The sequence below is a fragment of the Lissotriton vulgaris genome, chromosome 5 (genome assembly GCF_964263255.1).
Source record: "Lissotriton vulgaris chromosome 5, aLisVul1.2, whole genome shotgun sequence".
NCBI classification, from domain to species: Eukaryota; Metazoa; Chordata; class Amphibia; order Caudata; family Salamandridae; genus Lissotriton; species Lissotriton vulgaris.
In genome coordinates, this window is record NC_141693.1 from 1,566,521,768 (window position 1) to 1,566,547,390 (window position 25,623).

General features: G+C 40.8%; 34 non-coding genes across 34 annotated transcripts; 22 read left to right on the plus strand and 12 right to left on the minus strand.

The window, feature by feature from the left end:
• Nucleotides 1–339: 339 nt before the first annotated feature.
• Nucleotides 340–434, minus strand: TRNAI-UAU (transfer RNA isoleucine (anticodon UAU)). Its single transcript has 2 exons — nt 397–434; nt 340–375 (listed from the first exon to the last, which is right to left on the minus strand). It is a non-coding gene; the product is annotated as a tRNA-Ile (tRNA).
• Nucleotides 435–723: 289 nt separating this feature from the next.
• Nucleotides 724–805, plus strand: TRNAS-GCU (transfer RNA serine (anticodon GCU)). Its single transcript has one exon. It is a non-coding gene; the product is annotated as a tRNA-Ser (tRNA).
• Nucleotides 806–1,394: 589 nt separating this feature from the next.
• On the plus strand, nt 1,395–1,466 carry TRNAT-UGU (transfer RNA threonine (anticodon UGU)). Its single transcript has one exon. It is a non-coding gene; the product is annotated as a tRNA-Thr (tRNA).
• A 1,145-nt stretch (nt 1,467–2,611) lies between these two features.
• TRNAI-UAU (transfer RNA isoleucine (anticodon UAU)) lies at nt 2,612–2,706 on the minus strand. The gene is made up of 2 exons: nt 2,669–2,706; nt 2,612–2,647 (listed from the first exon to the last, which is right to left on the minus strand). It is a non-coding gene; the product is annotated as a tRNA-Ile (tRNA).
• A 289-nt stretch (nt 2,707–2,995) lies between these two features.
• Nucleotides 2,996–3,077, plus strand: TRNAS-GCU (transfer RNA serine (anticodon GCU)). Its single transcript has one exon. It is a non-coding gene; the product is annotated as a tRNA-Ser (tRNA).
• Nucleotides 3,078–3,666: 589 nt separating this feature from the next.
• On the plus strand, nt 3,667–3,738 carry TRNAT-UGU (transfer RNA threonine (anticodon UGU)). Its single transcript has one exon. It is a non-coding gene; the product is annotated as a tRNA-Thr (tRNA).
• Nucleotides 3,739–4,908: 1,170 nt separating this feature from the next.
• Nucleotides 4,909–5,003, minus strand: TRNAI-UAU (transfer RNA isoleucine (anticodon UAU)). The gene is made up of 2 exons: nt 4,966–5,003; nt 4,909–4,944 (listed from the first exon to the last, which is right to left on the minus strand). It is a non-coding gene; the product is annotated as a tRNA-Ile (tRNA).
• A 289-nt stretch (nt 5,004–5,292) lies between these two features.
• On the plus strand, nt 5,293–5,374 carry TRNAS-GCU (transfer RNA serine (anticodon GCU)). The gene has a single exon. It is a non-coding gene; the product is annotated as a tRNA-Ser (tRNA).
• Nucleotides 5,375–5,963: 589 nt separating this feature from the next.
• Nucleotides 5,964–6,035, plus strand: TRNAT-UGU (transfer RNA threonine (anticodon UGU)). The gene has a single exon. It is a non-coding gene; the product is annotated as a tRNA-Thr (tRNA).
• A 1,156-nt stretch (nt 6,036–7,191) lies between these two features.
• TRNAI-UAU (transfer RNA isoleucine (anticodon UAU)) lies at nt 7,192–7,286 on the minus strand. The gene is made up of 2 exons: nt 7,249–7,286; nt 7,192–7,227 (listed from the first exon to the last, which is right to left on the minus strand). It is a non-coding gene; the product is annotated as a tRNA-Ile (tRNA).
• Nucleotides 7,287–7,575: 289 nt separating this feature from the next.
• Nucleotides 7,576–7,657, plus strand: TRNAS-GCU (transfer RNA serine (anticodon GCU)). The gene has a single exon. It is a non-coding gene; the product is annotated as a tRNA-Ser (tRNA).
• A 589-nt stretch (nt 7,658–8,246) lies between these two features.
• TRNAT-UGU (transfer RNA threonine (anticodon UGU)) lies at nt 8,247–8,318 on the plus strand. Its single transcript has one exon. It is a non-coding gene; the product is annotated as a tRNA-Thr (tRNA).
• Nucleotides 8,319–9,463: 1,145 nt separating this feature from the next.
• TRNAI-UAU (transfer RNA isoleucine (anticodon UAU)) lies at nt 9,464–9,558 on the minus strand. Its single transcript has 2 exons — nt 9,521–9,558; nt 9,464–9,499 (listed from the first exon to the last, which is right to left on the minus strand). It is a non-coding gene; the product is annotated as a tRNA-Ile (tRNA).
• Nucleotides 9,559–9,847: 289 nt separating this feature from the next.
• On the plus strand, nt 9,848–9,929 carry TRNAS-GCU (transfer RNA serine (anticodon GCU)). The gene has a single exon. It is a non-coding gene; the product is annotated as a tRNA-Ser (tRNA).
• Nucleotides 9,930–10,518: 589 nt separating this feature from the next.
• TRNAT-UGU (transfer RNA threonine (anticodon UGU)) lies at nt 10,519–10,590 on the plus strand. The gene has a single exon. It is a non-coding gene; the product is annotated as a tRNA-Thr (tRNA).
• Nucleotides 10,591–11,760: 1,170 nt separating this feature from the next.
• TRNAI-UAU (transfer RNA isoleucine (anticodon UAU)) lies at nt 11,761–11,855 on the minus strand. The gene is made up of 2 exons: nt 11,818–11,855; nt 11,761–11,796 (listed from the first exon to the last, which is right to left on the minus strand). It is a non-coding gene; the product is annotated as a tRNA-Ile (tRNA).
• A 289-nt stretch (nt 11,856–12,144) lies between these two features.
• On the plus strand, nt 12,145–12,226 carry TRNAS-GCU (transfer RNA serine (anticodon GCU)). Its single transcript has one exon. It is a non-coding gene; the product is annotated as a tRNA-Ser (tRNA).
• Nucleotides 12,227–12,815: 589 nt separating this feature from the next.
• TRNAT-UGU (transfer RNA threonine (anticodon UGU)) lies at nt 12,816–12,887 on the plus strand. The gene has a single exon. It is a non-coding gene; the product is annotated as a tRNA-Thr (tRNA).
• A 1,156-nt stretch (nt 12,888–14,043) lies between these two features.
• On the minus strand, nt 14,044–14,138 carry TRNAI-UAU (transfer RNA isoleucine (anticodon UAU)). The gene is made up of 2 exons: nt 14,101–14,138; nt 14,044–14,079 (listed from the first exon to the last, which is right to left on the minus strand). It is a non-coding gene; the product is annotated as a tRNA-Ile (tRNA).
• A 289-nt stretch (nt 14,139–14,427) lies between these two features.
• TRNAS-GCU (transfer RNA serine (anticodon GCU)) lies at nt 14,428–14,509 on the plus strand. Its single transcript has one exon. It is a non-coding gene; the product is annotated as a tRNA-Ser (tRNA).
• Nucleotides 14,510–15,098: 589 nt separating this feature from the next.
• TRNAT-UGU (transfer RNA threonine (anticodon UGU)) lies at nt 15,099–15,170 on the plus strand. The gene has a single exon. It is a non-coding gene; the product is annotated as a tRNA-Thr (tRNA).
• A 1,170-nt stretch (nt 15,171–16,340) lies between these two features.
• On the minus strand, nt 16,341–16,435 carry TRNAI-UAU (transfer RNA isoleucine (anticodon UAU)). The gene is made up of 2 exons: nt 16,398–16,435; nt 16,341–16,376 (listed from the first exon to the last, which is right to left on the minus strand). It is a non-coding gene; the product is annotated as a tRNA-Ile (tRNA).
• Nucleotides 16,436–16,724: 289 nt separating this feature from the next.
• TRNAS-GCU (transfer RNA serine (anticodon GCU)) lies at nt 16,725–16,806 on the plus strand. The gene has a single exon. It is a non-coding gene; the product is annotated as a tRNA-Ser (tRNA).
• Nucleotides 16,807–17,395: 589 nt separating this feature from the next.
• TRNAT-UGU (transfer RNA threonine (anticodon UGU)) lies at nt 17,396–17,467 on the plus strand. Its single transcript has one exon. It is a non-coding gene; the product is annotated as a tRNA-Thr (tRNA).
• A 1,163-nt stretch (nt 17,468–18,630) lies between these two features.
• On the minus strand, nt 18,631–18,725 carry TRNAI-UAU (transfer RNA isoleucine (anticodon UAU)). The gene is made up of 2 exons: nt 18,688–18,725; nt 18,631–18,666 (listed from the first exon to the last, which is right to left on the minus strand). It is a non-coding gene; the product is annotated as a tRNA-Ile (tRNA).
• A 289-nt stretch (nt 18,726–19,014) lies between these two features.
• TRNAS-GCU (transfer RNA serine (anticodon GCU)) lies at nt 19,015–19,096 on the plus strand. The gene has a single exon. It is a non-coding gene; the product is annotated as a tRNA-Ser (tRNA).
• A 589-nt stretch (nt 19,097–19,685) lies between these two features.
• Nucleotides 19,686–19,757, plus strand: TRNAT-UGU (transfer RNA threonine (anticodon UGU)). Its single transcript has one exon. It is a non-coding gene; the product is annotated as a tRNA-Thr (tRNA).
• Nucleotides 19,758–20,913: 1,156 nt separating this feature from the next.
• On the minus strand, nt 20,914–21,008 carry TRNAI-UAU (transfer RNA isoleucine (anticodon UAU)). Its single transcript has 2 exons — nt 20,971–21,008; nt 20,914–20,949 (listed from the first exon to the last, which is right to left on the minus strand). It is a non-coding gene; the product is annotated as a tRNA-Ile (tRNA).
• A 289-nt stretch (nt 21,009–21,297) lies between these two features.
• Nucleotides 21,298–21,379, plus strand: TRNAS-GCU (transfer RNA serine (anticodon GCU)). Its single transcript has one exon. It is a non-coding gene; the product is annotated as a tRNA-Ser (tRNA).
• A 589-nt stretch (nt 21,380–21,968) lies between these two features.
• On the plus strand, nt 21,969–22,040 carry TRNAT-UGU (transfer RNA threonine (anticodon UGU)). Its single transcript has one exon. It is a non-coding gene; the product is annotated as a tRNA-Thr (tRNA).
• Nucleotides 22,041–23,210: 1,170 nt separating this feature from the next.
• TRNAI-UAU (transfer RNA isoleucine (anticodon UAU)) lies at nt 23,211–23,305 on the minus strand. Its single transcript has 2 exons — nt 23,268–23,305; nt 23,211–23,246 (listed from the first exon to the last, which is right to left on the minus strand). It is a non-coding gene; the product is annotated as a tRNA-Ile (tRNA).
• A 289-nt stretch (nt 23,306–23,594) lies between these two features.
• Nucleotides 23,595–23,676, plus strand: TRNAS-GCU (transfer RNA serine (anticodon GCU)). Its single transcript has one exon. It is a non-coding gene; the product is annotated as a tRNA-Ser (tRNA).
• Nucleotides 23,677–24,265: 589 nt separating this feature from the next.
• On the plus strand, nt 24,266–24,337 carry TRNAT-UGU (transfer RNA threonine (anticodon UGU)). Its single transcript has one exon. It is a non-coding gene; the product is annotated as a tRNA-Thr (tRNA).
• Nucleotides 24,338–25,493: 1,156 nt separating this feature from the next.
• TRNAI-UAU (transfer RNA isoleucine (anticodon UAU)) lies at nt 25,494–25,588 on the minus strand. The gene is made up of 2 exons: nt 25,551–25,588; nt 25,494–25,529 (listed from the first exon to the last, which is right to left on the minus strand). It is a non-coding gene; the product is annotated as a tRNA-Ile (tRNA).
• Nucleotides 25,589–25,623: the final 35 nt, after the last annotated feature.

Below are 25,623 nucleotides of genomic sequence, written 5' to 3' on the forward strand. Positions count from 1 at the left end.
CTTTTGATATTTCTTTGAGTTAAATTTTATTGTATGTAGCTGACACAGTACTGTTTGCAGCTCCTCAGTTTATGGTTATCCCGTGACAACAATGTATTCATCATATTTATTATTCTACAAAAGTATTTTTAAATGCACTGATGTGGTGTTTGCATGCTATGCAAGATGGTACATCATTGAATGTTTATAAGGAGCATCGCATAGGATATGTGATATTTGGCACCTGGAGGAGTCGGACACGCAGATCCTGAAAAGAAGTTAAGACTCTCTAGCAAGAGCCGTCTTTATTCTGAGTCTAATCTTTACTTTTAGTGAAATGGTTTATGAAAACCAATCAACTGCTCCAGGTGAGGCTCGAACTCACAACCTCGGCATGGCTCAGTGCAAGTACTGCTGTATAAGTACCGCGCGCTAACCGATTGCGCCACTGGAGCTCACTGTTTTCATTTCTCCCCATTTGAGCCATCTAGTGCTAACCAAGTAGATACTGCACTGCTCCATTATTCACTGTGCAAGATCGACTCACATGCTACCATGTTATCATGACTATTAAAAATACAGTCCAAATGGAATAGATTTGATAATTCTGCTATATCGTGTGCTCTGTCTATTGAACACCCCATACATTTGCCATTCTGACACAGTCTAGGATAAACTTATGCTTATTTTTAATTAGCACATAGTTAGAATTTCACCAAAAATGAAATATAGGCCCCTAAGGCAGACGAGGTGGCCGAGTGGTTAAGGCGATGGACTGCTAATCCATTGTGCTCTGCACGCGTGGGTTCGAATCCCACCTTCGTCGGAAAGCCATCAGACACTCTTTTGAAGGTGAGCATGTCTCGTAGTACAATTACACTCTCTTTCAAGACACTGCCATAATCCACTAGAAGGGCCCAACTGACTATTCCATTATGGCATTTATGTCAAATAAAGGGAAGTATTTTGTGCTTAATTGAAATTAGATCTTTCATGAAGTGTCCAGAGGATTGCCTATTCCTCACTCCTGGCCTTCCAACCAGTTTGGATAGATAGACTGATAAGAAAGCATTTCTTACTCCTAAAGTTTCAGCCGTCTCAAGTGTATGCGTGTTTACATTTGTCTGCCCCACAGAGACAGATCACTTCTAATAAGTGAGTTCTCTATCTGTCACTGATTGCGGACATACTCAGTAGAGCTTTCAGTATGGTCATAAATGTGAATACTCTTATGTTCTCAAATCAAAATGGAGTTTTTCCTACTTTCAAGAAAAGTGTCTTAAGCATGCTCTTCGATTTGTGCACACATGTAGACATTCAAATGCAACTGCATTTCCATACAGAGTCTCAAAATCATAGATATCTTCATACCGCAGTAAGAATACATGTTGCGATTTACAAACTGCAGGCAGACCGGCCTTGTAGCTCAGTGGCAGAGCACTGGTCTTGTAAACCAGGGGTCATGAGTTCAAGCCTCATCAGGGCCTTTTTATATGTGTGTTTCTGTATGTTGTTTTCAAGTCATTCTTTCTAGGAGTCACACCTTGTCTTAAGTTTGCTTATTGACAAGCTTCCGTTTCCTGCTTTAATCTTATCAAGAAGACTTCATGAAAACCATTGAACCATAAACTATTGTCTCACCCCTTCCGATCGCCTGACGAACGCCATTCTCACCCCGCCGGGCAAAGCCAAATAAGCCATGCATATTTAAAGTTCCTTTGAAAGGCAGAGCGAGGACTAGGACGTCTGTTCCGACTGAGTCTGCATCCACAGAAAGGATGAAATAAGGCTCTAGAAATTTCACCAAGGAGATATGAACTTCATCCCCCTTAAAATACTTTTTCTCCCAGATACCCCGGTTCTTAGTCAAATGAGGTTAATCTTCAAAACCCCACCCCCACTAACCATAAATATTCACCTCTCCTGCTGTCCATTCAATTGATACAAGGTATCTTGTACATGGAGAGAATGTGAGAAAAAGCAGAATTGCTTCATAGATTTGGTGACCTTGGATGGGTGGGCTGGATAAAGAAGTGAACTTGGTTTCCGGAAAGGGAGTATCATGATGGGAATGAGGAAAAGAGAACATGGACCACATTCACAGGTTAGAGAAATAAATGTAATAGGTTGAATGGTTTTGAAAAGCTAGCTTTCAGCAGGAATTGTTTTTTAAAATTGCAAAGAACTAAAAAAGTCAATGTGGGATTGGAGGCACAATCTGAGCAGAAAGCGCCATAAGCTGCTATGGTGCAACTCTTATGTTGACTAGAAACTTTAATATGATGATGCTCTTCTTTTGATATTTCTTTGAGTTAAATTTTATTGTATGTAGCTGACACAGTACTATTTGCAGCTCCTCAGTGTATGGTTATCCCGTGACAACAATGTATTCATCATATTTATTATTCTACAAAAGTATTTTTAAATGCACTGATGTGGTGTTTGCATGCTATGCAAGATGGTACATCATTGAATGTTTATAAGGAGCATCGCATAGGATATGTGATATTTGGCACCTGGAGGAGTCGGACACGCAGATCCTGAAAAGAAGTTAAGACTCTCTAGCAAGAGCCGTCTTTATTCTGAGTCTAATCTTTACTTTTAGTGAAATGGTTTACGAAAACCAATCAACTGCTCCAGGTGAGGCTCGAACTCACAACCTCGGCATGGCTCAGTGCAAGTACTGCTGTATAAGTACCGCGCGCTAACCGATTGCGCCACTGGAGCTTACTGTTTTCATTTCTCCCCATTTGAGCCATCTAGTGCTAACCAAGTAGATACTGCACTGCTCCATTATTCACTGTGCAAGATCGACTCACATGCTAACATGTTATCATGACTATTAAAAATACAGTCCAAATGGAATAGATTTGATAATTCTGCTATATCGTGTGCTCTGTCTATTGAACACCCCATACATTTGCCATTCTGACACAGTCTAGGATAAACTTATGCTTATTTTTAATTAGCACATAGTTAGAATTTCACCAAAAATGAAATATAGGCCCCTAAGGCAGACGAGGTGGCCGAGTGGTTAAGGCGATGGACTGCTAATCCATTGTGCTCAGCACGCGTGGGTTCGAATCCCACCTTCGTCGGAAAGCCATCAGACACTCTTTTGAAGGTGAGCATGTCTCGTAGTACAATTACACTCTCTTTCAAGACACTGCCATAATCCACTAGAAGGGCCCAACTGACTATTCCATTATGGCATTTATGTCAAATAAAGGGAAGTATTTTGTGCTTAATTGAAATTAGATCTTCCATGAAGTGTCCAGAGGATTGCCTATTCCTCACTCCTGGCCTTCCAACCAGTTTGGATAGATAGACTGATAAGAAAGTATTTCTTACTCCTAAAGTTTCAGCCGTCTCAAGTGTATGCGTGTTTACATTTGTCTGCCCCACAGAGACAGATCACTTCTAATAAGTGAGTTCTCTATCTGTCACTGATTGCGGACATACTCAGTAGAGCTTTCAGTATGGTCATAAATGTGAATACTCTTATGTTCTCAAATCAAAATGGAGTTTTTCCTACTTTCAAGAAAAGTGTCTTAAGCATGCTCTTCGATTTGTGCACACATGTAGACATTCAAATGCAACTGCATTTCCATACAGAGTCTCAAAATCATAGATATCTTCATACCGCAGTAAGAATACATGTTGCGATTTACAAACTGCAGGCAGACCGGCCTTGTAGCTCAGTGGCAGAGCACTGGTCTTGTAAACCAGGGGTCATGAGTTCAAGCCTCATCAGGGCCTTTTTATATGTGTGTTTCTGTATGTTGTTTTCAAGTCATTCTTTCTAGGAGTCACACCTTGTCTTAAGTTTGCTTATTGACAAGCTTCCCTTTCCTGCTTTCATCTTATCAAGAAGACTTCATGAAAACCATTGAACCATAAACTATTGCCTCACCCCTTCCGATCGCCTGACGAACGCCTGACAAACGCCATTCTCACCCCGCCGGGCAAGCCCTGCCGGGCAAAGCCAAATAAGCCATGCATATTTAAAGTTCCTTTGAAAGGCAGAGCGAGGACTAGGACGTCTGTTCCGACTGAGTCTGCATCCACAGAAAGGATGAAATAAGGCTCTAGAAATTTCACCAAGGAGATATGAACTTCATCCCCCTTAAAATACTTTTTCTCCCAGATACCCTGGCTCTTAGTCAAATGAGGTTAATCTTCAAAACCCCACCCCCACTAACCATAAATATTCACCTCTCCTGCTGTCCATTCAATTGATACAAGGTATCTTGTACATGGAGAGAATGTGAGAAAAAGCAGAATTGCTTCATAGATTTGGTGACCTTGGATGGGTGGGCTGGATAAAGAAGTGAACTTGGTTTCCGGAAAGGGAGTATCATGATGGGAATGAGGAAAAGAGAACATGGACCACATTCACAGGTTAGAGAAATAAATGTAATAGGTTGAATGGTTTTGAAAAGCTAGCTTTCAGCAGGAATTGTTTTTTAAAATTGCAAAGAACTAAAAAAGTCAATGTGGGATTGGAGGCACAATCTGAGCAGAAAGCACCATAAGCTGCTATGGTGCAACTCTTATGTTGACTAGAAACTTTAATATGATGATGCTCTTCTTTTGATATTTCTTTGAGTTAAATTTTATTGTATGTAGCTGACACAGTACTGTTTGCAGCTCCTCAGTTTATGGTTATCCCGTGACAACAATGTATTCATCATATTTATTATTCTACAAAAGTATTTTTAAATGCACTGATGTGGTGTTTGCATGCTATGCAAGATGGTACATCATTGAATGTTTATAAGGAGCATCGCATAGGATATGTGATATTTGGCACCTGGAGGAGTCGGACACGCAGATCCTGAAAAGAAGTTAAGACTCTCTAGCAAGAGCCGTCTTTATTCTGAGTCTAATCTTTACTTTTAGTGAAATGGTTTATGAAAACCAATCAACTGCTCCAGGTGAGGCTCGAACTCACAACCTCGGCATGGCTCAGTGCAAGTACTGCTGTATAAGTACCGCGCGCTAACCGATTGCGCCACTGGAGCTTACTGTTTTCATTTCTCCCCATTTGAGCCATCTAGTGCTAACCAAGTAGATACTGCACTGCTCCATTATTCACTGTGCAAGATCGACTCACATGCTAGCATGTTATCATGACTATTAAAAATACAGTCCAAATGGAATAGATTTGATAATTCTGCTATATCGTGTGCTCTGTCTATTGAACACCCCATACATTTGCCATTCTGACACAGTCTAGGATAAACTTATGCTTATTTTTAATTAGCACATAGTTAGAATTTCACGAAAAATGAAATATAGGCCCCTAAGGCAGACGAGGTGGCCGAGTGGTTAAGGCGATGGACTGCTAATCCATTGTGCTATGCACGCGTGGGTTCGAATCCCACCTTTGTCGGAAAGCCATCAGACACTCTTTTGAAGGTGAGCATGTCTCGTAGTACAATTACACTCTCTTTCAAGACACTGCCATAATCCACTAGAAGGGCCCAACTGACTATTCCATTATGGCATTTATGTCAAATAAAGGGAAGTATTTTGTGCTTAATTGAAATTAGATCTTTCATGAAGTGTCCAGAGGATCGCCTATTCCTCACTCCTGGCCTTCCAACCAGTTTGGATAGATAGACTGATAAGAAAGCATTTCTTACTCCTAAAGTTTCAGCCGTCTCAAGTGTATGCGTGTTTACATTTGTCTGCCCCACAGAGACAGATCACTTCTAATAAGTGAGTTCTCTATCTGTCACTGATTGCGGACATACTCAGTAGAGCTTTCAGTATGGTCATAAATGTGAATACTCTTATGTTCTCAAATCAAAATGGAGTTTTTCCTACTTTCAAGAAAAGTGTCTTAAGCATGCTCTTCGATTTGTGCACACATGTAGACATTCAAATGCAACTGCATTTCCATACAGAGTCTCAAAATCATAGATATCTTCATACCGCAGTAAGAATACATGTTGCGATTTACAAACTGCAGGCAGACCGGCCTTGTAGCTCAGTGGCAGAGCACTGGTCTTGTAAACCAGGGGTCATGAGTTCAAGCCTCATCAGGGCCTTTTTATATGTGTGTTTCTGTATGTTGTTTTCAAGTCATTCTTTCTAGGAGTCACACCTTGTCTTAAGTTTGCTTATTGACAAGCTTCCCTTTCCTGCTTTCATCTTATCAAGAAGACTTCATGAAAACCATTGAACCATAAACTATTGCCTCACCCCTTCCGATCGCCTGACGAACGCCTGACAAACGCCATTCTCACCCCGCCGGGCAAAGCCAAATAAGCCATGCATATTTAAAGTTCCTTTGAAAGGCAGAGCGAGGACTAGGACGTCTGTTCCGACTGAGTCTGCATCCACAGAAAGGATGAAATAAGGCTCTAGAAATTTCACCAAGGAGATATGAACTTCATCCCCCTTAAAATACTTTTTCTCCCAGATACCCTGGCTCTTAGTCAAATGAGGTTAATTTTCAAAACCCCACCCCCACTAACCATAAATATTCACCTCTCCTGCTGTCCATTCAATTGATACAAGGTATCTTGTACATGGAGAGAATGTGAGAAAAAGCAGAATTGCTTCATAGATTTGGTGACCTTGGATGGGTGGGCTGGATAAAGAAGTGAACTTGGTTTCCGGAAAGGGAGTATCATGATGGGAATGAGGAAAAGAGAACATGGACCACATTCACAGGTTAGAGAAATAAATGTAATAGGTTGAATGGTTTTGAAAAGCTAGCTTTCAGCAGGAATTGTTCTTTAAAATTGCAAAGAACTAAAAAAGTCAATGTGGGATTGGAGGCACAATCTGAGCAGAAAGCACCATAAGCTGCTATGGTGCAACTCTTATGTTGACTAGAAACTTTAATATGATGATGCTCTTCTTTTGATATTTCTTTGAGTTAAATTTTATTGTATGTAGCTGACACAGTACTGTTTGCAGCTCCTCAGTTTATGGTTATCCCGTGACAACAATGTATTCATCATATTTATTATTCTACAAAAGTATTTTTAAATGCACTGATGTGGTGTTTGCATGCTATGCAAGATGGTACATCATTGAATGTTTATAAGGAGCATCGCATAGGATATGTGATATTTGGCACCTGGAGGAGTCGGACACGCAGATCCTGAAAAGAAGTTAAGACTCTCTAGCAAGAGCCGTCTTTATTCTGAGTCTAATCTTTACTTTTAGTGAAATGGTTTATGAAAACCAATCAACTGCTCCAGGTGAGGCTCGAACTCACAACCTCGGCATGGCTCAGTGCAAGTACTGCTGTATAAGTACCGCGCGCTAACCGATTGCGCCACTGGAGCTCACTGTTTTCATTTCTCCCCATTTGAGCCATCTAGTGCTAACCAAGTAGATACTGCACTGCTCCATTATTCACTGTGCAAGATCGACTCACATGCTACCATGTTATCATGACTATTAAAAATACAGTCCAAATGGAATAGATTTGATAATTCTGCTATATCGTGTGCTCTGTCTATTGAACACCCCATACATTTGCCATTCTGACACAGTCTAGGATAAACTTATGCTTATTTTTAATTAGCACATAGTTAGAATTTCACCAAAAATGAAATATAGGCCCCTAAGGCAGACGAGGTGGCCGAGTGGTTAAGGCGATGGACTGCTAATCCATTGTGCTCTGCACGCGTGGGTTCGAATCCCACCTTCGTCGGAAAGCCATCAGACACTCTTTTGAAGGTGAGCATGTCTCGTAGTACAATTACACTCTCTTTCAAGACACTGCCATAATCCACTAGAAGGGCCCAACTGACTATTCCATTATGGCATTTATGTCAAATAAAGGGAAGTATTTTGTGCTTAATTGAAATTAGATCTTTCATGAAGTGTCCAGAGGATTGCCTATTCCTCACTCCTGGCCTTCCAACCAGTTTGGATAGATAGACTGATAAGAAAGCATTTCTTACTCCTAAAGTTTCAGCCGTCTCAAGTGTATGCGTGTTTACATTTGTCTGCCCCACAGAGACAGATCACTTCTAATAAGTGAGTTCTCTATCTGTCACTGATTGCGGACATACTCAGTAGAGCTTTCAGTATGGTCATAAATGTGAATACTCTTATGTTCTCAAATCAAAATGGAGTTTTTCCTACTTTCAAGAAAAGTGTCTTAAGCATGCTCTTCGATTTGTGCACACATGTAGACATTCAAATGCAACTGCATTTCCATACAGAGTCTCAAAATCATAGATATCTTCATACCGCAGTAAGAATACATGTTGCGATTTACAAACTGCAGGCAGACCGGCCTTGTAGCTCAGTGGCAGAGCACTGGTCTTGTAAACCAGGGGTCATGAGTTCAAGCCTCATCAGGGCCTTTTTATATGTGTGTTTCTGTATGTTGTTTTCAAGTCATTCTTTCTAGGAGTCACACCTTGTCTTAAGTTTGCTTATTGACAAGCTTCCGTTTCCTGCTTTAATCTTATCAAGAAGACTTCATGAAAACCATTGAACCATAAACTATTGTCTCACCCCTTCCGATCGCCTGACGAACGCCATTCTCACCCCGCCGGGCAAAGCCAAATAAGCCATGCATATTTAAAGTTCCTTTGAAAGGCAGAGCGAGGACTAGGACGTCTGTTCCGACTGAGTCTGCATCCACAGAAAGGATGAAATAAGGCTCTAGAAATTTCACCAAGGAGATATGAACTTCATCCCCCTTAAAATACTTTTTCTCCCAGATACCCCGGTTCTTAGTCAAATGAGGTTAATCTTCAAAACCCCACCCCCACTAACCATAAATATTCACCTCTCCTGCTGTCCATTCAATTGATACAAGGTATCTTGTACATGGAGAGAATGTGAGAAAAAGCAGAATTGCTTCATAGATTTGGTGACCTTGGATGGGTGGGCTGGATAAAGAAGTGAACTTGGTTTCCGGAAAGGGAGTATCATGATGGGAATGAGGAAAAGAGAACATGGACCACATTCACAGGTTAGAGAAATAAATGTAATAGGTTGAATGGTTTTGAAAAGCTAGCTTTCAGCAGGAATTGTTTTTTAAAATTGCAAAGAACTAAAAAAGTCAATGTGGGATTGGAGGCACAATCTGAGCAGAAAGCGCCATAAGCTGCTATGGTGCAACTCTTATGTTGACTAGAAACTTTAATATGATGATGCTCTTCTTTTGATATTTCTTTGAGTTAAATTTTATTGTATGTAGCTGACACAGTACTATTTGCAGCTCCTCAGTGTATGGTTATCCCGTGACAACAATGTATTCATCATATTTATTATTCTACAAAAGTATTTTTAAATGCACTGATGTGGTGTTTGCATGCTATGCAAGATGGTACATCATTGAATGTTTATAAGGAGCATCGCATAGGATATGTGATATTTGGCACCTGGAGGAGTCGGACACGCAGATCCTGAAAAGAAGTTAAGACTCTCTAGCAAGAGCCGTCTTTATTCTGAGTCTAATCTTTACTTTTAGTGAAATGGTTTACGAAAACCAATCAACTGCTCCAGGTGAGGCTCGAACTCACAACCTCGGCATGGCTCAGTGCAAGTACTGCTGTATAAGTACCGCGCGCTAACCGATTGCGCCACTGGAGCTTACTGTTTTCATTTCTCCCCATTTGAGCCATCTAGTGCTAACCAAGTAGATACTGCACTGCTCCATTATTCACTGTGCAAGATCGACTCACATGCTAACATGTTATCATGACTATTAAAAATACAGTCCAAATGGAATAGATTTGATAATTCTGCTATATCGTGTGCTCTGTCTATTGAACACCCCATACATTTGCCATTCTGACACAGTCTAGGATAAACTTATGCTTATTTTTAATTAGCACATAGTTAGAATTTCACCAAAAATGAAATATAGGCCCCTAAGGCAGACGAGGTGGCCGAGTGGTTAAGGCGATGGACTGCTAATCCATTGTGCTCAGCACGCGTGGGTTCGAATCCCACCTTCGTCGGAAAGCCATCAGACACTCTTTTGAAGGTGAGCATGTCTCGTAGTACAATTACACTCTCTTTCAAGACACTGCCATAATCCACTAGAAGGGCCCAACTGACTATTCCATTATGGCATTTATGTCAAATAAAGGGAAGTATTTTGTGCTTAATTGAAATTAGATCTTCCATGAAGTGTCCAGAGGATTGCCTATTCCTCACTCCTGGCCTTCCAACCAGTTTGGATAGATAGACTGATAAGAAAGTATTTCTTACTCCTAAAGTTTCAGCCGTCTCAAGTGTATGCGTGTTTACATTTGTCTGCCCCACAGAGACAGATCACTTCTAATAAGTGAGTTCTCTATCTGTCACTGATTGCGGACATACTCAGTAGAGCTTTCAGTATGGTCATAAATGTGAATACTCTTATGTTCTCAAATCAAAATGGAGTTTTTCCTACTTTCAAGAAAAGTGTCTTAAGCATGCTCTTCGATTTGTGCACACATGTAGACATTCAAATGCAACTGCATTTCCATACAGAGTCTCAAAATCATAGATATCTTCATACCGCAGTAAGAATACATGTTGCGATTTACAAACTGCAGGCAGACCGGCCTTGTAGCTCAGTGGCAGAGCACTGGTCTTGTAAACCAGGGGTCATGAGTTCAAGCCTCATCAGGGCCTTTTTATATGTGTGTTTCTGTATGTTGTTTTCAAGTCATTCTTTCTAGGAGTCACACCTTGTCTTAAGTTTGCTTATTGACAAGCTTCCCTTTCCTGCTTTCATCTTATCAAGAAGACTTCATGAAAACCATTGAACCATAAACTATTGCCTCACCCCTTCCGATCGCCTGACGAACGCCTGACAAACGCCATTCTCACCCCGCCGGGCAAGCCCTGCCGGGCAAAGCCAAATAAGCCATGCATATTTAAAGTTCCTTTGAAAGGCAGAGCGAGGACTAGGACGTCTGTTCCGACTGAGTCTGCATCCACAGAAAGGATGAAATAAGGCTCTAGAAATTTCACCAAGGAGATATGAACTTCATCCCCCTTAAAATACTTTTTCTCCCAGATACCCTGGCTCTTAGTCAAATGAGGTTAATCTTCAAAACCCCACCCCCACTAACCATAAATATTCACCTCTCCTGCTGTCCATTCAATTGATACAAGGTATCTTGTACATGGAGAGAATGTGAGAAAAAGCAGAATTGCTTCATAGATTTGGTGACCTTGGATGGGTGGGCTGGATAAAGAAGTGAACTTGGTTTCCGGAAAGGGAGTATCATGATGGGAATGAGGAAAAGAGAACATGGACCACATTCACAGGTTAGAGAAATAAATGTAATAGGTTGAATGGTTTTGAAAAGCTAGCTTTCAGCAGGAATTGTTTTTTAAAATTGCAAAGAACTAAAAAAGTCAATGTGGGATTGGAGGCACAATCTGAGCAGAAAGCACCATAAGCTGCTATGGTGCAACTCTTATGTTGACTAGAAACTTTAATATGATGATGCTCTTCTTTTGATATTTCTTTGAGTTAAATTTTATTGTATGTAGCTGACACAGTACTGTTTGCAGCTCCTCAGTTTATGGTTATCCCGTGACAACAATGTATTCATCATATTTATTATTCTACAAAAGTATTTTTAAATGCACTGATGTGGTGTTTGCATGCTATGCAAGATGGTACATCATTGAATGTTTATAAGGAGCATCGCATAGGATATGTGATATTTGGCACCTGGAGGAGTCGGACACGCAGATCCTGAAAAGAAGTTAAGACTCTCTAGCAAGAGCCGTCTTTATTCTGAGTCTAATCTTTACTTTTAGTGAAATGGTTTATGAAAACCAATCAACTGCTCCAGGTGAGGCTCGAACTCACAACCTCGGCATGGCTCAGTGCAAGTACTGCTGTATAAGTACCGCGCGCTAACCGATTGCGCCACTGGAGCTTACTGTTTTCATTTCTCCCCATTTGAGCCATCTAGTGCTAACCAAGTAGATACTGCACTGCTCCATTATTCACTGTGCAAGATCGACTCACATGCTAGCATGTTATCATGACTATTAAAAATACAGTCCAAATGGAATAGATTTGATAATTCTGCTATATCGTGTGCTCTGTCTATTGAACACCCCATACATTTGCCATTCTGACACAGTCTAGGATAAACTTATGCTTATTTTTAATTAGCACATAGTTAGAATTTCACGAAAAATGAAATATAGGCCCCTAAGGCAGACGAGGTGGCCGAGTGGTTAAGGCGATGGACTGCTAATCCATTGTGCTATGCACGCGTGGGTTCGAATCCCACCTTTGTCGGAAAGCCATCAGACACTCTTTTGAAGGTGAGCATGTCTCGTAGTACAATTACACTCTCTTTCAAGACACTGCCATAATCCACTAGAAGGGCCCAACTGACTATTCCATTATGGCATTTATGTCAAATAAAGGGAAGTATTTTGTGCTTAATTGAAATTAGATCTTTCATGAAGTGTCCAGAGGATCGCCTATTCCTCACTCCTGGCCTTCCAACCAGTTTGGATAGATAGACTGATAAGAAAGCATTTCTTACTCCTAAAGTTTCAGCCGTCTCAAGTGTATGCGTGTTTACATTTGTCTGCCCCACAGAGACAGATCACTTCTAATAAGTGAGTTCTCTATCTGTCACTGATTGCGGACATACTCAGTAGAGCTTTCAGTATGGTCATAAATGTGAATACTCTTATGTTCTCAAATCAAAATGGAGTTTTTCCTACTTTCAAGAAAAGTGTCTTAAGCATGCTCTTCGATTTGTGCACACATGTAGACATTCAAATGCAACTGCATTTCCATACAGAGTCTCAAAATCATAGATATCTTCATACCGCAGTAAGAATACATGTTGCGATTTACAAACTGCAGGCAGACCGGCCTTGTAGCTCAGTGGCAGAGCACTGGTCTTGTAAACCAGGGGTCATGAGTTCAAGCCTCATCAGGGCCTTTTTATATGTGTGTTTCTGTATGTTGTTTTCAAGTCATTCTTTCTAGGAGTCACACCTTGTCTTAAGTTTGCTTATTGACAAGCTTCCCTTTCCTGCTTTCATCTTATCAAGAAGACTTCATGAAAACCATTGAACCATAAACTATTGCCTCACCCCTTCCGATCGCCTGACGAACGCCTGACAAACGCCATTCTCACCCCGCCGGGCAAAGCCAAATAAGCCATGCATATTTAAAGTTCCTTTGAAAGGCAGAGCGAGGACTAGGACGTCTGTTCCGACTGAGTCTGCATCCACAGAAAGGATGAAATAAGGCTCTAGAAATTTCACCAAGGAGATATGAACTTCATCTCCCTTAAAATACTTTTTCTCCCAGATACCCTGGCTCTTAGTCAAATGAGGTTAATTTTCAAAACCCCACCCCCACTAACCATAAATATTCACCTCTCCTGCTGTCCATTCAATTGATACAAGGTATCTTGTACATGGAGAGAATGTGAGAAAAAGCAGAATTGCTTCATAGATTTGGTGACCTTGGATGGGTGGGCTGGATAAAGAAGTGAACTTGGTTTCCGGAAAGGGAGTATCATGATGGGAATGAGGAAAAGAGAACATGGACCACATTCACAGGTTAGAGAAATAAATGTAATAGGTTGAATGGTTTTGAAAAGCTAGCTTTCAGCAGGAATTGTTCTTTAAAATTGCAAAGAACTAAAAAAGTCAATGTGGGATTGGAGGCACAATCTGAGCAGAAAGCACCATAAGCTGCTATGGTGCAACTCTTATGTTGACTAGAAACTTTAATATGATGATGCTCTTCTTTTGATATTTCTTTGAGTTAAATTTTATTGTATGTAGCTGACACAGTACTGTTTGCAGCTCCTCAGTTTATGGTTATCCCGTGACAACAATGTATTCATCATATTTATTATTCTACAAAAGTATTTTTAAATGCACTGATGTGGTGTTTGCATGCTATGCAAGATGGTACATCATTGAATGTTTATAAGGAGCATCGCATAGGATATGTGATATTTGGCACCTGGAGGAGTCGGACACGCAGATCCTGAAAAGAAGTTAAGACTCTCTAGCAAGAGCCGTCTTTATTCTGAGTCTAATCTTTACTTTTAGTGAAATGGTTTATGAAAACCAATCAACTGCTCCAGGTGAGGCTCGAACTCACAACCTCGGAATGGCTCAGTGCAAATACTGCTGTATAAGTTCCGCGCGCTAACCGATTGCGCCACTGGAGCTTACTGTTTTCATTTCTCCCCATTTGAGCCATCTAGTGCTAACCAAGTAGATACTGCACTGCTCCATTATTCACTGTGCAAGATCGACTCACATGCTAGCATGTTATCATGACTATTAAAAATACAGTCCAAATGGAATAGATTTGATAATTCTGCTATATCGTGTGCTCTGTCTATTGAACACCCCATACATTTGCCATTCTGACACAGTCTAGGATAAACTTATGCTTATTTTTAATTAGCACATAGTTAGAATTTCACGAAAAATGAAATATAGGCCCCTAAGGCAGACGAGGTGGCCGAGTGGTTAAGGCGATGGACTGCTAATCCATTGTGCTATGCACGCGTGGGTTCGAATCCCACCTTTGTCGGAAAGCCATCAGACACTCTTTTGAAGGTGAGCATGTCTCGTAGTACAATTACACTCTCTTTCAAGACACTGCCATAATCCACTAGAAGGGCCCAACTGACTATTCCATTATGGCATTTATGTCAAATAAAGGGAAGTATTTTGTGCTTAATTGAAATTAGATCTTTCATGAAGTGTCCAGAGGATCGCCTATTCCTCACTCCTGGCCTTCCAACCAGTTTGGATAGATAGACTGATAAGAAAGCATTTCTTACTCCTAAAGTTTCAGCCGTCTCAAGTGTATGCGTGTTTACATTTGTCTGCCCCACAGAGACAGATCACTTCTAATAAGTGAGTTCTCTATCTGTCACTGATTGCGGACATACTCAGTAGAGCTTTCAGTATGGTCATAAATGTGAATACTCTTATGTTCTCAAATCAAAATGGAGTTTTTCCTACTTTCAAGAAAAGTGTCTTAAGCATGCTCTTCGATTTGTGCACACATGTAGACATTCAAATGCAACTGCATTTCCATACAGAGTCTCAAAATCATAGATATCTTCATACCGCAGTAAGAATACATGTTGCGATTTACAAACTGCAGGCAGACCGGCCTTGTAGCTCAGTGGCAGAGCACTGGTCTTGTAAACCAGGGGTCATGAGTTCAAGCCTCATCAGGGCCTTTTTATATGTGTGTTTCTGTATGTTGTTTTCAAGTCATTCTTTCTAGGAGTCACACCTTGTCTTAAGTTTGCTTATTGACAAGCTTCCCTTTCCTGCTTTCATCTTATCAAGAAGACTTCATGAAAACCATTGAACCATAAACTATTGCCTCACCCCTTCCGATCGCCTGACGAACGCCTGACAAACGCCATTCTCACCCCGCCGGGCAAGCCCTGCCGGGCAAAGCCAAATAAGCCATGCATATTTAAAGTTCCTTTGAAAGGCAGAGCGAGGACTAGGACGTCTGTTCCGACTGAGTCTGCATCCACAGAAAGGATGAAATAAGGCTCTCGAAATTTCACCAAGGAGATATGAACTTCATCCCCCTTAAAATACTTTTTCTCCCAGATACCCCGGCTCTTAGTCAAATGAGGTTAATCTTCAAAACCCCACCCCCACTAACCATAAATATTCACCTCTCCTGCTGTCCATTCAATTGATACAAGGTATCTTGTACATGGAGAGAATGTGAGAAAAAGCAGAATTGCTTCATAGATTTGGTGACCTTGGATGGGTGGGCTGGATAAAGAAGTGAACTTGGTTTCCGGAAAGGGAGTATCATGATGGGAATGAGGAAAAGAGAACATGGACCACATTCACAGGTTAGAGAAATAAATGTAATAGGTTGAATGGTTTTGAAAAGCTAGCTTTGAGCAGGAATTGTTTTTTAAAATTGCAAAGAACTAAAAAAGTCAATGTGGGATTGGAGGCACAATCTGAGCAGAAAGCACCATAAGCTGCTATGGTGCAACTCTTATGTTGACTAGAAACTTTAATATGATGATGCTCTTCTTTTGATATTTCTTTGAGTTAAATTTTATTGTATGTAGCTGACACAGTACTGTTTGCAGCTCCTCAGTTTATGGTTATCCCGTGACAACAATGTATTCATAATATTTATTATTCTACAAAAGTATTTTTAAATGCACTGATGTGGTGTTTGCATGCTATGCAAGATGGTACATCATTGAATGTTTATAAGGAGCATCGCATAGGATATGTGATATTTGGCACCTGGAGGAGTCGGACACGCAGATCCTGAAAAGAAGTTAAGACTCTCTAGCAAGAGCCGTCTTTATTCTGAGTCTAATCTTTACTTTTAGTGAAATGGTTTACGAAAACCAATCAACTGCTCCAGGTGAGGCTCGAACTCACAACCTCGGCATGGCTCAGTGCAAGTACTGCTGTATAAGTACCGCGCGCTAACCGATTGCGCCACTGGAGCTTATTGTTTTCATTTCTCCCCATTTGAGCCATCTAGTGCTAACCAAGTAGATACTGCACTGCTCCATTATTCACTGTGCAAGATCGGCTCACATGCTAGCATGTTATCATGACTATTAAAAATACAGTCCAAATGGAATAGATTTGATAATTCTGCTATATCATGTGCTCTGTCTATTGAACACCCCATACATTTGCCATTCTGACACAGTCTAGGATAAACTTATGCTTATTTTTAATTAGCACATAGTTAGAATTTCACCAAAAATGAAATATAGGCCCCTAAGGCAGACGAGGTGGCCGAGTGGTTAAGGCGATGGACTGCTAATCCATTGTGCTCTGCACGCGTGGGTTCGAATCCCACCTTCGTCGGAAAGCCATCAGACACTCTTTTGAAGGTGAGCATGTCTCGTAGTACAATTACACTCTCTTTCAAGACACTGCCATAATCCACTAGAAGGGCCCAACTGACTATTCCATTATGGCATTTATGTCAAATAAAGGGAAGTATTTTGTGCTTAATTGAAATTAGATCTTTCATGAAGTGTCCAGAGGATTGCCTATTCCTCACTCCTGGCCTTCCAACCAGTTTGGATAGATAGACTGATAAGAAAGCATTTCTTACTCCTAAAGTTTCAGCCGTCTCAAGTGTATGCGTGTTTACATTTGTCTGCCCCACAGAGACAGATCACTTCTAATAAGTGAGTTCTCTATCTGTCACTGATTGCGGACATACTCAGTAGAGCTTTCAGTATGGTCATAAATGTGAATACTCTTATGTTCTCAAATCAAAATGGAGTTTTTCCTACTTTCAAGAAAAGTGTCTTAAGCATGCTCTTCGATTTGTGCACACATGTAGACATTCAAATGCAACTGCATTTCCATACAGAGTCTCAAAATCATAGATATCGTCATACCGCAGTAAGAATACATGTTGCGATTTACAAACTGCAGGCAGACCGGCCTTGTAGCTCAGTGGCAGAGCACTGGTCTTGTAAACCAGGGGTCATGAGTTCAAGCCTCATCAGGGCCTTTTTATATGTGTGTTTCTGTATGTTGTTTTCAAGTCATTCTTTCTAGGAGTCACACCTTGTCTTAAGTTTGCTTATTGACAAGCTTCCCTTTCCTGCTTTAATCTTATCAAGAAGACTTCATGAAAACCATTGAACCATAAACTATTGTCTCACCCCTTCCGATCGCCTGACGAACGCCATTCTCACCCCGCCGGGCAAGCCCTGCCGGGCAAAGCCAAATAAGCCATGCATATTTAAAGTTCCTTTGAAAGGCAGAGCGAGGACTAGGACGTCTGTTCCGACTGAGTCTGCATCCACAGAAAGGATGAAATAAGGCTCTAGAAATTTCACCAAGGAGATATGAACTTCATCCCCCTTAAAATACTTTTTCTCCCAGATACCCCGGCTCTTAGTCAAATGAGGTTAATCTTCAAAACCCCACCCCCACTAACCATAAATATTCACCTCTCCTGCTGTCCATTCAATTGATACAAGGTATCTTGTACATGGAGAGAATGTGAGAAAAAGCAGAATTGCTTCATAGATTTGGTGACCTTGGATGGGTGGGCTGGATAAAGAAGTGAACTTGGTTTCCGGAAAGGGAGTATCATGATGGGAATGAGGAAAAGAGAACATGGACCACATTCACAGGTTAGAGAAATAAATGTAATAGGTTGAATGGTTTTGAAAAGCTAGCTTTCAGCAGGAATTGTTTTTTAAAATTGCAAAGAACTAAAAAAGTCAATGTGGGATTGGAGGCACAATCTGAGCAGAAAGCACCATAAGCTGCTATGGTGCAACTCTTATGTTGACTAGAAACTTTAATATGATGATGCTCTTCTTTTGATATTTCTTTGAGTTAAATTTTATTGTATGTAGCTGACACAGTACTATTTGCAGCTCCTCAGTGTATGGTTATCCCGTGACAACAATGTATTCATCATATTTATTATTCTACAAAAGTATTTTTAAATGCACTGATGTGGTGTTTGCATGCTATGCAAGATGGTACATCATTGAATGTTTATAAGGAGCATCGCATAGGATATGTGATATTTGGCACCTGGAGGAGTCGGACACGCAGATCCTGAAAAGAAGTTAAGACTCTCTAGCAAGAGCCGTCTTTCTTTATTCTGAGTCTAATCTTTACTTTTAGTGAAATGGTTTACGAAAACCAATCAACTGCTCCAGGTGAGGCTCGAACTCACAACCTCGGCATGGCTCAGTGCAAGTACTGCTGTATAAGTACCGTGCGCTAACCGATTGCGCCACTGGAGCTTACTGTTTTCATTTCTCCCCATTTGAGCCATCTAGTGCTAACCAAGTAGATACTGCACTGCTCCATTATTCACTGTGCAAGATCGACTCACATGCTAGCATGTTATCATGACTATTAAAAATACAGTCCAAATGGAATAGATTTGATAATTCTGCTATATCGTGTGCTCTGTCTATTGAACACCCCATACATTTGCCATTCTGACACAGTCTAGGATAAACTTATGCTTATTTTTAATTAGCACATAGTTAGAATTTCACGAAAAATGAAATATAGGCCCCTAAGGCAGACGAGGTGGCCGAGTGGTTAAGGCGATGGACTGCTAATCCATTGTGCTATGCACGCGTGGGTTCGAATCCCACCTTTGTCGGAAAGCCATCAGACACTCTTTTGAAGGTGAGCATGTCTCGTAGTACAATTACACTCTCTTTCAAGACACTGCCATAATCCACTAGAAGGGCCCAACTGACTATTCCATTATGGCATTTATGTCAAATAAAGGGAAGTATTTTGTGCTTAATTGAAATTAGATCTTTCATGAAGTGTCCAGAGGATCGCCTATTCCTCACTCCTGGCCTTCCAACCAGTTTGGATAGATAGACTGATAAGAAAGCATTTCTTACTCCTAAAGTTTCAGCCGTCTCAAGTGTATGCGTGTTTACATTTGTCTGCCCCACAGAGACAGATCACTTCTAATAAGTGAGTTCTCTATCTGTCACTGATTGCGGACATACTCAGTAGAGCTTTCAGTATGGTCATAAATGTGAATACTCTTATGTTCTCAAATCAAAATGGAGTTTTTCCTACTTTCAAGAAAAGTGTCTTAAGCATGCTCTTCGATTTGTGCACACATGTAGACATTCAAATGCAACTGCATTTCCATACAGAGTCTCAAAATCATAGATATCTTCATACCGCAGTAAGAATACATGTTGCGATTTACAAACTGCAGGCAGACCGGCCTTGTAGCTCAGTGGCAGAGCACTGGTCTTGTAAACCAGGGGTCATGAGTTCAAGCCTCATCAGGGCCTTTTTATATGTGTGTTTCTGTATGTTGTTTTCAAGTCATTCTTTCTAGGAGTCACACCTTGTCTTAAGTTTGCTTATTGACAAGCTTCCCTTTCCTGCTTTCATCTTATCAAGAAGACTTCATGAAAACCATTGAACCATAAACTATTGCCTCACCCCTTCCGATCGCCTGACGAACGCCTGACAAACGCCATTCTCACCCCGCCGGGCAAAGCCAAATAAGCCATGCATATTTAAAGTTCCTTTGAAAGGCAGAGCGAGGACTAGGACGTCTGTTCCGACTGAGTCTGCATCCACAGAAAGGATGAAATAAGGCTCTAGAAATTTCACCAAGGAGATATGAACTTCATCCCCCTTAAAATACTTTTTCTCCCAGATACCCTGGCTCTTAGTCAAATGAGGTTAATTTTCAAAACCCCACCCCCACTAACCATAAATATTCACCTCTCCTGCTGTCCATTCAATTGATACAAGGTATCTTGTACATGGAGAGAATGTGAGAAAAAGCAGAATTGCTTCATAGATTTGGTGACCTTGGATGGGTGGGCTGGATAAAGAAGTGAACTTGGTTTCCGGAAAGGGAGTATCATGATGGGAATGAGGAAAAGAGAACATGGACCACATTCACAGGTTAGAGAAATAAATGTAATAGGTTGAATGGTTTTGAAAAGCTAGCTTTCAGCAGGAATTGTTCTTTAAAATTGCAAAGAACTAAAAAAGTCAATGTGGGATTGGAGGCACAATCTGAGCAGAAAGCACCATAAGCTGCTATGGTGCAACTCTTATGTTGACTAGAAACTTTAATATGATGATGCTCTTCTTTTGATATTTCTTTGAGTTAAATTTTATTGTATGTAGCTGACACAGTACTGTTTGCAGCTCCTCAGTTTATGGTTATCCCGTGACAACAATGTATTCATCATATTTATTATTCTACAAAAGTATTTTTAAATGCACTGATGTGGTGTTTGCATGCTATGCAAGATGGTACATCATTGAATGTTTATAAGGAGCATCGCATAGGATATGTGATATTTGGCACCTGGAGGAGTCGGACACGCAGATCCTGAAAAGAAGTTAAGACTCTCTAGCAAGAGCCGTCTTTATTCTGAGTCTAATCTTTACTTTTAGTGAAATGGTTTATGAAAACCAATCAACTGCTCCAGGTGAGGCTCGAACTCACAACCTCGGAATGGCTCAGTGCAAATACTGCTGTATAAGTTCCGCGCGCTAACCGATTGCGCCACTGGAGCTTACTGTTTTCATTTCTCCCCATTTGAGCCATCTAGTGCTAACCAAGTAGATACTGCACTGCTCCATTATTCACTGTGCAAGATCGACTCACATGCTAGCATGTTATCATGACTATTAAAAATACAGTCCAAATGGAATAGATTTGATAATTCTGCTATATCGTGTGCTCTGTCTATTGAACACCCCATACATTTGCCATTCTGACACAGTCTAGGATAAACTTATGCTTATTTTTAATTAGCACATAGTTAGAATTTCACGAAAAATGAAATATAGGCCCCTAAGGCAGACGAGGTGGCCGAGTGGTTAAGGCGATGGACTGCTAATCCATTGTGCTATGCACGCGTGGGTTCGAATCCCACCTTTGTCGGAAAGCCATCAGACACTCTTTTGAAGGTGAGCATGTCTCGTAGTACAATTACACTCTCTTTCAAGACACTGCCATAATCCACTAGAAGGGCCCAACTGACTATTCCATTATGGCATTTATGTCAAATAAAGGGAAGTATTTTGTGCTTAATTGAAATTAGATCTTTCATGAAGTGTCCAGAGGATCGCCTATTCCTCACTCCTGGCCTTCCAACCAGTTTGGATAGATAGACTGATAAGAAAGCATTTCTTACTCCTAAAGTTTCAGCCGTCTCAAGTGTATGCGTGTTTACATTTGTCTGCCCCACAGAGACAGATCACTTCTAATAAGTGAGTTCTCTATCTGTCACTGATTGCGGACATACTCAGTAGAGCTTTCAGTATGGTCATAAATGTGAATACTCTTATGTTCTCAAATCAAAATGGAGTTTTTCCTACTTTCAAGAAAAGTGTCTTAAGCATGCTCTTCGATTTGTGCACACATGTAGACATTCAAATGCAACTGCATTTCCATACAGAGTCTCAAAATCATAGATATCTTCATACCGCAGTAAGAATACATGTTGCGATTTACAAACTGCAGGCAGACCGGCCTTGTAGCTCAGTGGCAGAGCACTGGTCTTGTAAACCAGGGGTCATGAGTTCAAGCCTCATCAGGGCCTTTTTATATGTGTGTTTCTGTATGTTGTTTTCAAGTCATTCTTTCTAGGAGTCACACCTTGTCTTAAGTTTGCTTATTGACAAGCTTCCCTTTCCTGCTTTCATCTTATCAAGAAGACTTCATGAAAACCATTGAACCATAAACTATTGCCTCACCCCTTCCGATCGCCTGACGAACGCCTGACAAACGCCATTCTCACCCCGCCGGGCAAGCCCTGCCGGGCAAAGCCAAATAAGCCATGCATATTTAAAGTTCCTTTGAAAGGCAGAGCGAGGACTAGGACGTCTGTTCCGACTGAGTCTGCATCCACAGAAAGGATGAAATAAGGCTCTAGAAATTTCACCAAGGAGATATGAACTTCATCCCCCTTAAAATACTTTTTCTCCCAGATACCCTGGCTCTTAGTCAAATGAGGTTAATCTTCAAAACCCCACCCCCACTAACCATAAATATTCACCTCTCCTGCTGTCCATTCAATTGATACAAGGTATCTTGTACATGGAGAGAATGTGAGAAAAAGCAGAATTGCTTCATAGATTTGGTGACCTTGGATGGGTGGGCTGGATAAAGAAGTGAACTTGGTTTCCGGAAAGGGAGTATCATGATGGGAATGAGGAAAAGAGAACATGGACCACATTCACAGGTTAGAGAAATAAATGTAATAGGTTGAATGGTTTTGAAAAGCTAGCTTTCAGCAGGAATTGTTTTTTAAAATTGCAAAGAACTAAAAAAGTCAATGTGGGATTGGAGGCACAATCTGAGCAGAAAGCACCATAAGCTGCTATGGTGCAACTCTTATGTTGACTAGAAACTTTAATATGATGATGCTCTTCTTTTGATATTTCTTTGAGTTAAATTTTATTGTATGTAGCTGACACAGTACTGTTTGCAGCTCCTCAGTTTATGGTTATCCCGTGACAACAATGTATTCATCATATTTATTATTCTACAAAAGTATTTTTAAATGCACTGATGTGGTGTTTGCATGCTATGCAAGATGGTACATCATTGAATGTTTATAAGGAGCATCGCATAGGATATGTGATATTTGGCACCTGGAGGAGTCGGACACGCAGATCCTGAAAAGAAGTTAAGACTCTCTAGCAAGAGCCGTCTTTATTCTGAGTCTAATCTTTACTTTTAGTGAAATGGTTTATGAAAACCAATCAACTGCTCCAGGTGAGGCTCGAACTCACAACCTCGGCATGGCTCAGTGCAAGTACTGCTGTATAAGTACCGCGCGCTAACCGATTGCGCCACTGGAGCTTACTGTTTTCATTTCTCCCCATTTGAGCCATCTAGTGCTAACCAAGTAGATACTGCACTGCTCCATTATTCACTGTGCAAGATCGACTCACATGCTAGCATGTTATCATGACTATTAAAAATACAGTCCAAATGGAATAGATTTGATAATTCTGCTATATCGTGTGCTCTGTCTATTGAACACCCCATACATTTGCCATTCTGACACAGTCTAGGATAAACTTATGCTTATTTTTAATTAGCACATAGTTAGAATTTCACGAAAAATGAAATATAGGCCCCTAAGGCAGACGAGGTGGCCGAGTGGTTAAGGCGATGGACTGCTAATCCATTGTGCTATGCACGCGTGGGTTCGAATCCCACCTTTGTCGGAAAGCCATCAGACACTCTTTTGAAGGTGAGCATGTCTCGTAGTACAATTACACTCTCTTTCAAGACACTGCCATAATCCACTAGAAGGGCCCAACTGACTATTCCATTATGGCATTTATGTCAAATAAAGGGAAGTATTTTGTGCTTAATTGAAATTAGATCTTTCATGAAGTGTCCAGAGGATCGCCTATTCCTCACTCCTGGCCTTCCAACCAGTTTGGATAGATAGACTGATAAGAAAGCATTTCTTACTCCTAAAGTTTCAGCCGTCTCAAGTGTATGCGTGTTTACATTTGTCTGCCCCACAGAGACAGATCACTTCTAATAAGTGAGTTCTCTATCTGTCACTGATTGCGGACATACTCAGTAGAGCTTTCAGTATGGTCATAAATGTGAATACTCTTATGTTCTCAAATCAAAATGGAGTTTTTCCTACTTTCAAGAAAAGTGTCTTAAGCATGCTCTTCGATTTGTGCACACATGTAGACATTCAAATGCAACTGCATTTCCATACAGAGTCTCAAAATCATAGATATCTTCATACCGCAGTAAGAATACATGTTGCGATTTACAAACTGCAGGCAGACCGGCCTTGTAGCTCAGTGGCAGAGCACTGGTCTTGTAAACCAGGGGTCATGAGTTCAAGCCTCATCAGGGCCTTTTTATATGTGTGTTTCTGTATGTTGTTTTCAAGTCATTCTTTCTAGGAGTCACACCTTGTCTTAAGTTTGCTTATTGACAAGCTTCCCTTTCCTGCTTTCATCTTATCAAGAAGACTTCATGAAAACCATTGAACCATAAACTATTGCCTCACCCCTTCCGATCGCCTGACGAACGCCTGACAAACGCCATTCTCACCCCGCCGGGCAAAGCCAAATAAGCCATGCATATTTAAAGTTCCTTTGAAAGGCAGAGCGAGGACTAGGACGTCTGTTCCGACTGAGTCTGCATCCACAGAAAGGATGAAATAAGGCTCTAGAAATTTCACCAAGGAGATATGAACTTCATCCCCCTTAAAATACTTTTTCTCCCAGATACCCTGGCTCTTAGTCAAATGAGGTTAATTTTCAAAACCCCACCCCCACTAACCATAAATATTCACCTCTCCTGCTGTCCATTCAATTGATACAAGGTATCTTGTACATGGAGAGAATGTGAGAAAAAGCAGAATTGCTTCATAGATTTGGTGACCTTGGATGGGTGGGCTGGATAAAGAAGTGAACTTGGTTTCCGGAAAGGGAGTATCATGATGGGAATGAGGAAAAGAGAACATGGACCACATTCACAGGTTAGAGAAATAAATGTAATAGGTTGAATGGTTTTGAAAAGCTAGCTTTCAGCAGGAATTGTTCTTTAAAATTGCAAAGAACTAAAAAAGTCAATGTGGGATTGGAGGCACAATCTGAGCAGAAAGCACCATAAGCTGCTATGGTGCAACTCTTATGTTGACTAGAAACTTTAATATGATGATGCTCTTCTTTTGATATTTCTTTGAGTTAAATTTTATTGTATGTAGCTGACACAGTACTGTTTGCAGCTCCTCAGTTTATGGTTATCCCGTGACAACAATGTATTCATCATATTTATTATTCTACAAAAGTATTTTTAAATGCACTGATGTGGTGTTTGCATGCTATGCAAGATGGTACATCATTGAATGTTTATAAGGAGCATCGCATAGGATATGTGATATTTGGCACCTGGAGGAGTCGGACACGCAGATCCTGAAAAGAAGTTAAGACTCTCTAGCAAGAGCCGTCTTTATTCTGAGTCTAATCTTTACTTTTAGTGAAATGGTTTATGAAAACCAATCAACTGCTCCAGGTGAGGCTCGAACTCACAACCTCGGAATGGCTCAGTGCAAATACTGCTGTATAAGTTCCGCGCGCTAACCGATTGCGCCACTGGAGCTTACTGTTTTCATTTCTCCCCATTTGAGCCATCTA